Below are 11513 nucleotides of genomic sequence, written 5' to 3'. Positions count from 1 at the left end.
TGATAGGCTTGTTGAGTCAGCGATCTGGCCACTCTCACCCATACAAATCAAAGGATCGCCCTTATAGGCAGGAGTTCACAACTCACTCAGGATTCAGGTCATGTTACCTATGGTCATCTTGGTGAAATGTAAATCTCTATTATGAACAGTGTTATACAATGAGACTAAACATTCCGTGGTTTGGTCTTATACAAACTCATTTGTATAGAATATTCCCACTTGCATGTCTAATACAAGAATGATCAAGATTAGATCATTTGTAGCACTTTACAATAATTATAATACCTATAAAGCAGGTCATACTTGTAGTGTCACCATGATAAGGTACCCAACCTTATCCATCTACTACAGACCATTTAGGTTATTACTTAAACATAATCTACCTGTATGTCTCCACGTACATGTTTAAGTTACCATAATAACTTAGAATGTTAGTTTATTGGTTTGTGGTTAATGCAACTAAAATATCACATATTTTATAGACAAAGTGAATGAAATATCATTTATTATTAATCACATAAGAGTTTTTTCATACAATGTTTACAAACTATGGGATCCTACGAGATTTAGAGCATCAATCCCAACATTCTATATTTGTTAGTTTATTATAAATTTAACTATATTAAAATAATTAAGACGACAAGTTTGAACTAATCTAAAATCTAATCAGTGATTAAACACAAGAAAATACTTCACAAACTAAAAATTTGTAAATCTACACTTCATTCCTAGGCTTCCTAAGCCCCCATTCAAACACAGGTTTCTTAAACTCAGACTTCCAAAATTTGCACTCGGAACATAATTTCCTTAAACCCAGACTGCCTAAACCTCCCAACTTAACCTTTAAGCTTAAGATTCCAAACATGCGCACCAAACATTCCCTAAGTTTTTTCCTTTCTTAAGAATCGTGGGCTGATTTATGGGGTCTTTCTTTTCTTTTCTTTTCTTTTTTTCAATATTTCAGTGAGTATACTTAAATTTAAAAAATTATGATACTTCTTAGTGTTGAAATGTTTGTTTATTAATTAACATGTGATATTGGAACCTATTACTTTTTAGTGAAAGGCTTTTAGGGGCTATTTGGGAGAGTGGAATGTAATCACGATTACTGAGAATCGGAGAAATGTTGGAATGCGTGGGAAATTAAGGACGAAACAGAAAAATGAGATTGTAAAATGTGAAATGGTGGTAAAGAGGGTTTGGTTTAAAACTGTCGGAGCGGAATGAATTTAGGGATTATTATAGATACAATTCATTTTCAAAACTTATTTTTATAAATGTCCAAACTTTTTTTATATTTTCGTATATAATATTTAATGGATTTTTCGAACTAAAATACCCTTGTGTGGTGGGTGGCTAGAGAGAGAATCTGACAAAGAGAAAAATTTTCCATGTTACGAAGCACTCTTAATGTTAGAGAGAGAAAATACATTAATTTGTTGAGATTTTATTCCTTTTTGTTTAATTGGAGAGAGAAAATGGATTTATTTATTGAGATTTTATTCTTTTGTTTATTTGGAAACAAAAAATGCATTTAATGAAATTTTATTTTCTTTTTACTTTGGTCTCACAAATCAACTTATTGGTTTATCTGACCGATTCATGATTATTTTAAATATACCTTAGAACTTTTTGCTAGGTATTTGAAAATTTCCTAACCAATATATGAAATATACTCCCAATATATAAATTAGAGATTGCCTCAATCATTGATATAAATCATAACATAAACCAATATATGAAATATATCACGGTATATAAATCTCATATTGGCTTAATATTTGACATAAATCATAGTATATATCATAAATTTTATTTACATCATGGTTTCAATACTCAATCTGTAATATGAATCCCAGTATATATCATAAATTCCATTTATATCAGAGTATATATCATTAATTCAAAGTAATCGGATATAAAACAAAAACTAAACTACAATATATAAATTCTAGACGGACTCAATTTTCAACATAATTTATAGTATATATCATATATCACAGTATATATCGTACTTTGAGACAAGTAATATATATATATAAAGGGAAAAAAGGTATTAATTAGCCTTGATTTGCGTAAACCAAAACTATTCTTCTTTTTCCTCTTCATTGTGAGTTAGTCGTCCGTTCGACCTCGAGGTCTTCTTCTAGCCGTCCAATCTTGAGTTGCGCACTATCTAAGTTTGTCGAGTGTGTTCCATCGTCCAAGTTGCATCGTCGTCCACTATCAAGCCGAGTTGCTCCCTTTTTCGCTTCGAGTTCGTTGTTCGCCGCCCAAGTTTCGCTCCATGTCTGTCATTCGTTATTTGCAGTTCATCGTCCAGTGTGGTCACCGAGGAATCGCTCGTCGGTTTGGTCGCCGTGGGTTATTGTGAAGGTGGAGAGAACAATGGAGGGAGAGAGAATGAGGTTTTTTTTTAGGGGGAGGGGGGGATGGTTAAAATAAAAGGTAAACGTAAATCAAGAAAACTTTTGAATTTTCTTTTTGGTGACATTCATTATAGGTCAAGGAAAAAAATAATTGGATCCTAATTTTGTGTAATAAAGAAGCCATTTGGACATTTTTTTTTAAAAAAAATAAAGCTAGACAAAAGTAAAATATAGGGCATTCATTAGGACATTGTGTGTTGTTATCCCATGAATTTAATGTTACAAATCGGGCTCAAAATGCTCAATTCAAACATGGACTTTAGATTATATTACATTACAAACTCATTCCATTACAAGATCCAAACAACCCCGGGGAATGGGAATGGGTTGGGTTTCGAAGCCCGTATTTGGTTTACTTGTAATCAAAGTCTGGTTTGTAATCCATCCCATTTTCCATTCCCACGTTTCACTCATTACCGTTTTCAATTCCTCGGTTTATATCCCACTGCCATTCCCACCGATTTGTAATCAAGTTTCCTAAATTGATTGTGATATTAGACACATCTCTCTCTCTTTCTCTTCTTCCTATCTTCTTCTTTCCATACGTTTTTTCCTTCTTCCATCTTCTTCTCTCTGAAACCCTAATTTATGCTCTGATTTTAACCAAGAATGCTCCTTCGATCTTCGTCTTCCTCTTTGATATCATGTCCATCCTGTCTCTGAAACCCTAATCTATGGAATCTCTAACGCAAAGGGAGCATCGAATTTCTTACCGCTTCAACGGCCAAAAATTACATCTCTTGCCGCCATCAAAATCTTGGTAGGAGGGGTCGATTGGAAGCTTGGTAGGGGAGAGCTCCTTCCCCAAAGGTAAGTTGCTTATCTTTGAAGTTGATGATGATGATGGTTCTATTTTGCGTCTATGTGATTTCAATCCTAATTTTCTTTAATTTTGATTTGGTTTTATTTGGCTTGCTTCAAATATGTTTTGATTTGGTATTGGGTTGAATGTTTCAAATCTGTTTCTTCAGTAATGTTTTGATTTTTTTAGATTTGTTATTCTTTGGTCCTGTTTTGTTTCGAATCTATTCCATAGTTTGTAATTTATTGTAATTTTTTCACACTTGGACTGATGCATTTGGTCCGATTTGTAATCTCAACCTAGAAAAATTTTCACTGTTTTCAAGTCGATGATAAGTATCTTCTTCTTGGTTGTCCCTTTTTGGATATGTGTTCTATTATGCAATGCTTGTCTATTTTTTAATACATTTTCTTCAGCATGCTCTATTCCATTATAAATCTACTTTCTATTGCTCTCTTGTTTCTTTGTTAAATCTGGGTATGTTTTTCCTTTGAATAAGTTATCCTTTGATTTGATCCTATACCTGAGGCCTCATTATACTCGATTTGAAAAAGTGTTATATTCATTCAATTTTCTTAGCATGTTTGTTGTTATGAGCAAATCAAAATTTCATACGTGAGTCATATTGCTTTGTTTCCAACTTATGTTTTTGGTGTGATTATGGACAATGTGATGACTTAGTTTGATTATAACTAAACTAGTGCACGGTCAACCTAATTAAAGTACGATAATGTTCTATCCTTTGTATTTTGTTATATATGCTAGTTTTATTGCCTTTTATTTCAATTTATGACATTGTAGGTTGGGAAGTATGCGGTATTGGTCTTCACGTATTACATAATTTATTTGTACTACTTATGATATATTTTTTAATACTTTTTTTGTTTAAGTTTCTTTTATATGTAATATACATTTTTAGAAATACTTTTTGAACCTAATATTTAGGTTATTCGTGATTTCATACTCTCTATCATTGTGATGATATCTAAATGTTTTGTTTATTAATAAAAAAAATGACATTATTAGTTGATTTTTTAGTAAATCAAAATATTGCATTACTTGATTTTTTTCCCCTACTTATTTGTGTAAATCTTTGTTGTACCTCTTTTAAATTTAGGATGTTAAAATGGTAATAATAAATGGAGAATCTGATGCAAAACAAAAAGGTAGATTGTTTAAACAATCAATTTTTAATCTCTCTCTCATTTAAGCAAAAATGTAAGAAATAATTTCATTTAAATAGCAAATTAACAAAAAAAAATAGTTCATTTAAAAAAAATAAATAAAAAAAGAGCAAGTTTGCAAGTTTATTTAAAAACCAGTAAGTTTGCAAGTTCACTAAAAAAAACTAGCAAGTTTATTTGAAAGAAAATCATTTTTTTTACTAGTTACTCAAAAAGAAAAAGAAAGGAAAGAAAGGAAGAAAAAAAAACCTCAGAAACTTTGCAACTTTTTTTTTTTAAAAAAAAAAAAAACTTAATAAAAAGTAATAAATTTATTTTTTAAAAATAACAATATCATTAAAAAAAATAGAAACTGAATTTTAGGAAGGAAAAAAAAAAGATTTAACTCAAACTTAGAGGTAGCATATTGTATTTTAAAATTCATGAAATTAGGATATATTAATAGTTTGTTGTAGAAAAAAGATATAAAAAAGTTAAAATAATAATAACAAAAAAAAAAAAAAAAAAACCAAATTCAACCCAATTTCAACCCTGCAATTCTAATATGTAATCGGTAACACAACAAACTCAACTTTAAGTGACGGAGCTAGAAATTTTATATAGGGACATTATACACAAATCTAAAAAAAAAAATATTCATAACTTCATATATTAACTAATTTATTACATTTCAATTGCCTTCTACAAGTTTTCATGTTTTAAAATCGATTTTAACTCTTCATTTACTTCTGGTTTGAATAGATAGCAACATAAACAAAATGCAGCATCATTTGAAAAGCTATATTCTAACTAATTTGAATATTCACTTAACCAAGATATATTAAATCGTCTCGACTTTGTACCAAAATTCTTAAGTGAAAAAGTATGATTTCGAAGCTAACAAGGACTTTTTAATAAATATGCTATATGAACTTGATCTCGAATATTATAATTATAATCATAAATTTTTATCTTAGACCAAGATGTGAGTTTTTCTGGATTGATTTTTGTATAAGATCCATTAGAATCTAAAACATTTTTCTTCTTTGAAGATGATACCTCTAAAGTCTCTGTTGTTATTTTCCTTTTATTATATCTATCCATATTAATTTTGAATTAACTCTACAAAAGTACTAATAATAAGAATATTATATTATATTATATAGATTTAAAAGCAGAAAAACTTAAAATCTAAAGAGATTTTAAAACTTACTTGTCAAGTTTGTATACTTAAACGAGTGAGAACAAATAATCCTCTTGTTTAAACTCTGAAATTAATTTTAAAAACTTATAAGAGTAAGTTTAAATGTAAAGATAACATGAAAACAAAAGAAAATATGTAAAGTGTAATGTGAATATAAAAACCATGGGCAAAAAATGAACGATACCTTTTTAATTGAACATTCTTGAGATTGAAAAAAGAATTTCGAAAAGAAGAAAAAAATATATACACTGTCCATTCTTGTTGCTGATAAAAAAAAATATTGTTTGATTATTTATTAAAAAGGCACATTATTATATTTTAAATGTCACGTTGTTTATTAAAAAATGGGCATCTATTGCCATCCAAACAACACTACAACTCCATTTTTATTACTCTAACTTAACTTCTATATATATATATTTTTTACTTCATAATTTATATTAAAGAATACAAAAGACAGATAAATTGTAGGGGGCATGTGCCCCCTAGCCCCTACGTGGCTCCACTCATGCCTACACTACAAAATAATCCAATTTCCAGATAACAAACCCCACCATAATCTGATTCCTATATTGGTTACATTTCTGCTCCTCAAAGAGTCCCTGAGATGTTGCAATATAATCGAAATTACTGTGAATCAGAAAAGTGTCGGAATCGAGGACAAAAGAGAAATAGGATTGTAAAACGTGAAAAAGGTGAAAAAAAAAAGTTGAGTTAAAAACTGTCGAAACATAATGAATTTAATATTACAAATAAGATCCAAAATACTTAATCCAAACATGAATTTCCGATTACATTATAATCCAAACCAATTCTATTACGAAGCCCCAAATAGCAGATTGGCTTTATTTTTAGATAAAGTTTCAAATTACGGTGGAACATAATCCTCAGATTTTTTGTTAATGTTCTTGCCAATAAATATTTTTTAATTTTTTCCAAAAAAAATGTTTTTAAATTATGATTTGTTACATGGTACTAAATTAAGAAAACTTTTCTTTTTAACGGATCGAAATTACATAATTAATCCTCATCTTTTTTTTTTCTCCTTTTTCAATTTTTAAGACATATATTGAACTATGTTGAGGTTGGTTTTCTTTAAGTATTGCTATAACCATTGAGAGTTGATATTGATATGTTGGAAACGGCAGGGCCCTCAGAACGACGAACTGTAAATCGTCAAGGCACGACAGTCAAGCAAAGAGCAAAGTCTACAAAACAGAAACTCGTTAAAAGCTGAGTGAGCTCACTCTCTTTAAGACATTTCGCGGCTCTGCCCAAGTGTGCAAGCAGGTCTGAAAATTGCCACGTCGTCCCCAGGATAAAACAACCAAATGAAAACCGATCGAAAATGCACCGTTACCGACCGGAACGTACACCCTTTCTAAACTCACTGCTCGGAAAGCTAAGATGGAGGAAGAGAGGAAAATGAAGTGGGAATTAAGAAAAAAAAAATTTGTGTGTTACGAACTACTGAAGGTCTTGCCTTTCATAGGCCTTCAGCGTCGAATGGTAGGGAGCGAAACGTGCGTGGACGTTATGGATGGACATCGATAGGGAGTGAAACATGCACAGACGTTACGGATGAGCGGACGAAACGGAACGGGATGGGAGGACGAAACGCACAAATGAACGAATCGTTTCCCCATTTTTCCGGTTAAAATAATAATAATAATAAATAAATAAAATAAAATAATATTTTTTTATTAAAAATAATCATCACACATACACCTTGCTTCGCCACGCGTGTGGGATGTCTACCAAACCCACATTGGTGGGTCTCCTCACTCCCTCCAAAACATGGGTACTCCTTGGGGCCCAAACCCAAGACACAAGGTTGGAGTACATAAAGGGGACTTTCAATACAAAATTTTTCAATATGGGATTCTCCTTCAAAAAAAGTTGGTTCCCTCTTTGTTTTGAAAGTTAAATTTTCACCCAACAATCCCCCACTTGGAAATTTAAACAAAAGGAAAAGAGAGGGAAGATTTTCATCGAGCAGTTTCAATCAATACAACACTACATAAGCAAATGTGTTTTACGACTTGAACCTTTACATAGTGTAGATGATTCATAATATACTAGAGTAACCCTTGGTTTTGAACTCTATCTTAAACAGCATCTCACACAGAGTGTCATTAGGGTGTAGTACGAAAGCCCATGCTTTTAATGCCTAGCAAGTGAATCCCGGTTTAGTGAATGCTCTAGAGCTAAAAACTCCATAGGAAGCAGCCCTCACTTCCACATTCACACAGGTGAGTCTATCAAGGGTACTCCTATAGTTGGGTACCCCACTTGTCATCAAGTATAGATCTCATTAAGAACTGAGTTCAACCTTTCTTACGCTTCAGGATATCATGCTCAGACTTTAAGTCATAGGAATGGAACTCTGTGTTTGGTTTAGCATGATTCACTATATATCACTCGTGATCAGTTATTACCCGTTGAACTTGTTTCTTGGGATCTCCAGTCTACAGGTTGGGTTTTCCTCACTGTGATTCATTTTTCGATAGGCATGAATCTCATCCTTTCTGAGGTTCTAAAAACCTTTTCTCTGGCCAGTCCTTTTCGTCAAAGGATCTGCCAAATTTTCATCAGTCCGTATATGATCCACTCTAACTGCACTAGTAGTGAGAAACTTTCTAATGGTACTGTGCTTACGACGTATTTGACGTCTCTTTCCGTTGTAGTAACGATTCTGAACTTTTGCGATTGTTGCAGTACTATCGCAATGGATCAATATGACTGGTACTAACTTTTCCCATAAGGGAATCTCTAATAGCAACCTTCTAAGCGAGCTTGCTTCTTCACTAGCTGTCGCTAGTGCTATCATTTCTGACTCCATCGTAGATTGGGCTAAAATAGTCTATTTATTGGACTTCTAAGAGACAGCTCCGCCAGCTATATTAAAGATATAGCCACTTGTAGCCTTTGAATCATCCGAAAGAGAGTTCCAATCAGCATCGCTAAACCCTTCCAGGACAGCGGGAAACTTTTGATAATGTAATCCTAGGTTTTGGGTTTTCTTTAAGTATCTTATGACCCTTTCTATAGCGTTCCAATGCTCTTTACTAGGTCTGCTTGTAAACTTGCAAAGTAGTCCTACAACATAAGCTATGTCAGGCCTAGTGCAGTCGGTAGCGTATCTAAGACTGCCTATGATGCTCGCATACTCAGATTGATTAACATTGTCACCGGTGTTCTTGAACAACTTGACACTAGGGTCATAAAGAGTACAGACTGGTTTACACTCAAAGTAATATATTTCTTTAGAATATTTTCTATATAGTGAGATTGATCCAAAGAAATTCCTTTTTCAGACCTATTTACTTTTATGCCTAAGATTACTCTAGCTTCTCCTAAGTCTTTCATGTTGAAGTTCACACTCAATATTGATTTTACATCATTTATGACGTGCAAGTTCGACTCAAAGATCAATAAATCATCTACATATAGACACAAGATAGTGCAGGGGTTATTATCAAACTTATGGTAGATGCATTTGTCACTTTCATTGACCTTGAAACCTTTAGATAGGATAAGGTTGTCAAATTTTTCATGGTATTGCTTATGAGCTTGTTTTAGTCCATAAAGAGATTTGTCTAATTTACACACCTTATTTTCTTGACCATGGACAACAAAACCCTCAAGTTGTTCCATGTAAATCTCTTCTTCAAGTTCACCGTTTAGGAAAGCGGTTTTTACATCCATCTGATGTACTACGAGGTTATAAAGGACAGTGAGAGAGAACAGGACATGGATAGAGGTAATTCGAGTGACGGGGGAGAAGGTGTAAAATAAATCTACGTTTTCTCTCTGTCTAAAGCCCTTCGCTACTAACCTGGCTTTAAATTTGCCGACAGTCCCATCAGGTCTAAGTTTCCTCCTTAAGCGCCAAGTCCTATTTGACTCAAGTGAGTTCATCTCATCATTTATGGCTTCTTGCCATAGGTTGGCATCTAGTGAGGACAGGACAACTCTTAGATCTTTAGGGTCTTCTTCTACATTGTAGGTCAGGAAGTCATTTCCAAAATCTTTGGCGGTTCTAGCTCTTTTGCTTCTTCTAGGTTTTGGGTCAGTTTCCTCTCTAGGGTTAAGATTTCTAACTAGGATTATACCACTTGAACCAGAGCCCCCACTATTCCTTGATTTAAAAGGAAACCTATCTTCAAAGAAGTCGGCATCATTTGACTCAACGATCACTTGGTTCACTAGATCATAGAACCTGTAAGCTTTACTATTTAAGGCATAACCTATAAAGCCACACTCGTAAGCTCTACTAGCCAACTTTCTCCTTTTTGGGTCAAGAATCCTTACAAAGGCTAGACAACCTCATGTTCTAAAGTAGGATAAGTTTGGTTTCTTATTCTTGAGAATTTCGTAAGGTGAAGTTTTATTGTTAGATTTCGGGATTCTATTTAGGACATAACACACGGTAAGGATGATTTCACCTCACCAATAAGACGCGGCTCCTGAACTAAGTAAATTAGCAACTACTAGCTCAACTAAAGTTCTATTTTTCATTTCGGCTTTTCCGTTCATTTCAGGAGAATAAGGTGCGGTCTTTTCGTGTATTATTCCATGTGAGTTAAAGAATTCATTAAAACTTTCCGAGTTGTACTCGGTTCCCCTATCACTACGAAGTCTTTTAACTTTTCTATTAAACTGATTCTCTATTTCATAAACAAAAAGTTTGAAGGCATCAAAAGCATCACTTTTGTTTTTCAGCAGGTATACAAAAGTAAAATCAGAGCAGTCGCCAATAAAAGTAATGAAATATCTTTTACTGTTCCTAGTCAATATGCCATCAAATTCACAGACATCAAAATGAATAAAATCTAGAGGCTCAGAATTCCTAAGTACAGATTTATGCGGAGTTTTAGTAATTTTAGCCTGACACAATATTCGCATTTATCAAAACATTCGTGGATAACTTAGGTATCTTTTCTAGCATAATCATGTTACTAATTAAATTCTTATTCACATGATAGAGTCTAGCATGCCAAATATTCATAGAACACAACATATACACAGAAGATTTCATTTTATTTAGGTCTAGATTTAATTTGAACATTCCCTCAGTTGCATACCCTTTCCCTACAAATACATTATTTTTGGTAAGGAGTATATAGGTCTGCCCCTATAGTTTGAGTAAACCCGGCTTTGTTGAGGAGATAGCCCGAAACCAAATTCTTTCGTATCTCCGGAGTGTGCAGAAAATCCTTCAACGTGAGGATCTTCCCAGAGGTAAACTTTAGTTCCACCTTGCTGGTTCCAGCAACTTTCGTGGAATGGTGATCTCCCAACAGAATATTCTTATCCTTAGTTTCAGTACGCGGTGCACCAGTATCTATCCACAACCCTTCACAACCATCGATCACATTTACTTCTGTGATCATGGCGACTAACGATTCTTCTATCAGGTTCGCCTGGCCAGCAGGACGACGCCTATTCCTAAAGTTCCTAGCCATATGCCCAGGTTTATTACAATTAAAGCAGAGAAACTGTATCGTTTCTCCTGAAAGGGGCTTCTGTTTTTTCTGTTGATTTTGGTTGCTGGAGCCACGGTTCTGACCTTTCCTTTTTGTCCCCTTAGGTTTTTGGTCAGGTTTTACCATGGCAGAGGCGGGTTTCCTAGGTACCGCGTTCACCTCCTCCCTCTGGTCCTATTTTTGGGCTTCCTCCTCAATCCTTAGCCGAGTTATAAGACTTTCCAAGGAGAACTCCTTGGTCTTATGCCTCAAAGTGTTCTTAAAGTCCTTCCACAATGGGGGCGGTTTATCAATAATAACAGCAACTTAGAATTGTTCGTCTAGAGACATACCTTCGGTAATTATCTCTTAGGCTATCTTCTGGAGTTCATGGGATTGGGCCTCCACGGATTTGTCATCCGTCATCTAGAACTTGAGATAACGGCT

General features: G+C 33.6%; 1 long non-coding RNA gene across 1 annotated transcript; it reads left to right on the top strand.

Moving 5' to 3' along the window:
• The first annotated feature begins 2752 nt into the window (after positions 1 to 2752).
• LOC120070269 lies at positions 2753 to 4965 on the top strand. Its single transcript, XR_005479829.1, has 2 exons — positions 2753 to 3239; positions 4033 to 4965. It is a non-coding gene; the product is annotated as an uncharacterized LOC120070269 (long non-coding RNA).
• The last annotated feature ends 6548 nt before the right edge of the window (positions 4966 to 11513 follow it).

Source organism: Benincasa hispida, chromosome 1 (genome assembly GCF_009727055.1).
Source record: "Benincasa hispida cultivar B227 chromosome 1, ASM972705v1, whole genome shotgun sequence".
Taxonomy (NCBI): domain Eukaryota; kingdom Viridiplantae; phylum Streptophyta; class Magnoliopsida; order Cucurbitales; family Cucurbitaceae; genus Benincasa; species Benincasa hispida.
The sequence above is the reverse complement of the archived record's forward strand: the minus strand, read 5'-3'. Positions and strand labels throughout refer to the sequence as shown.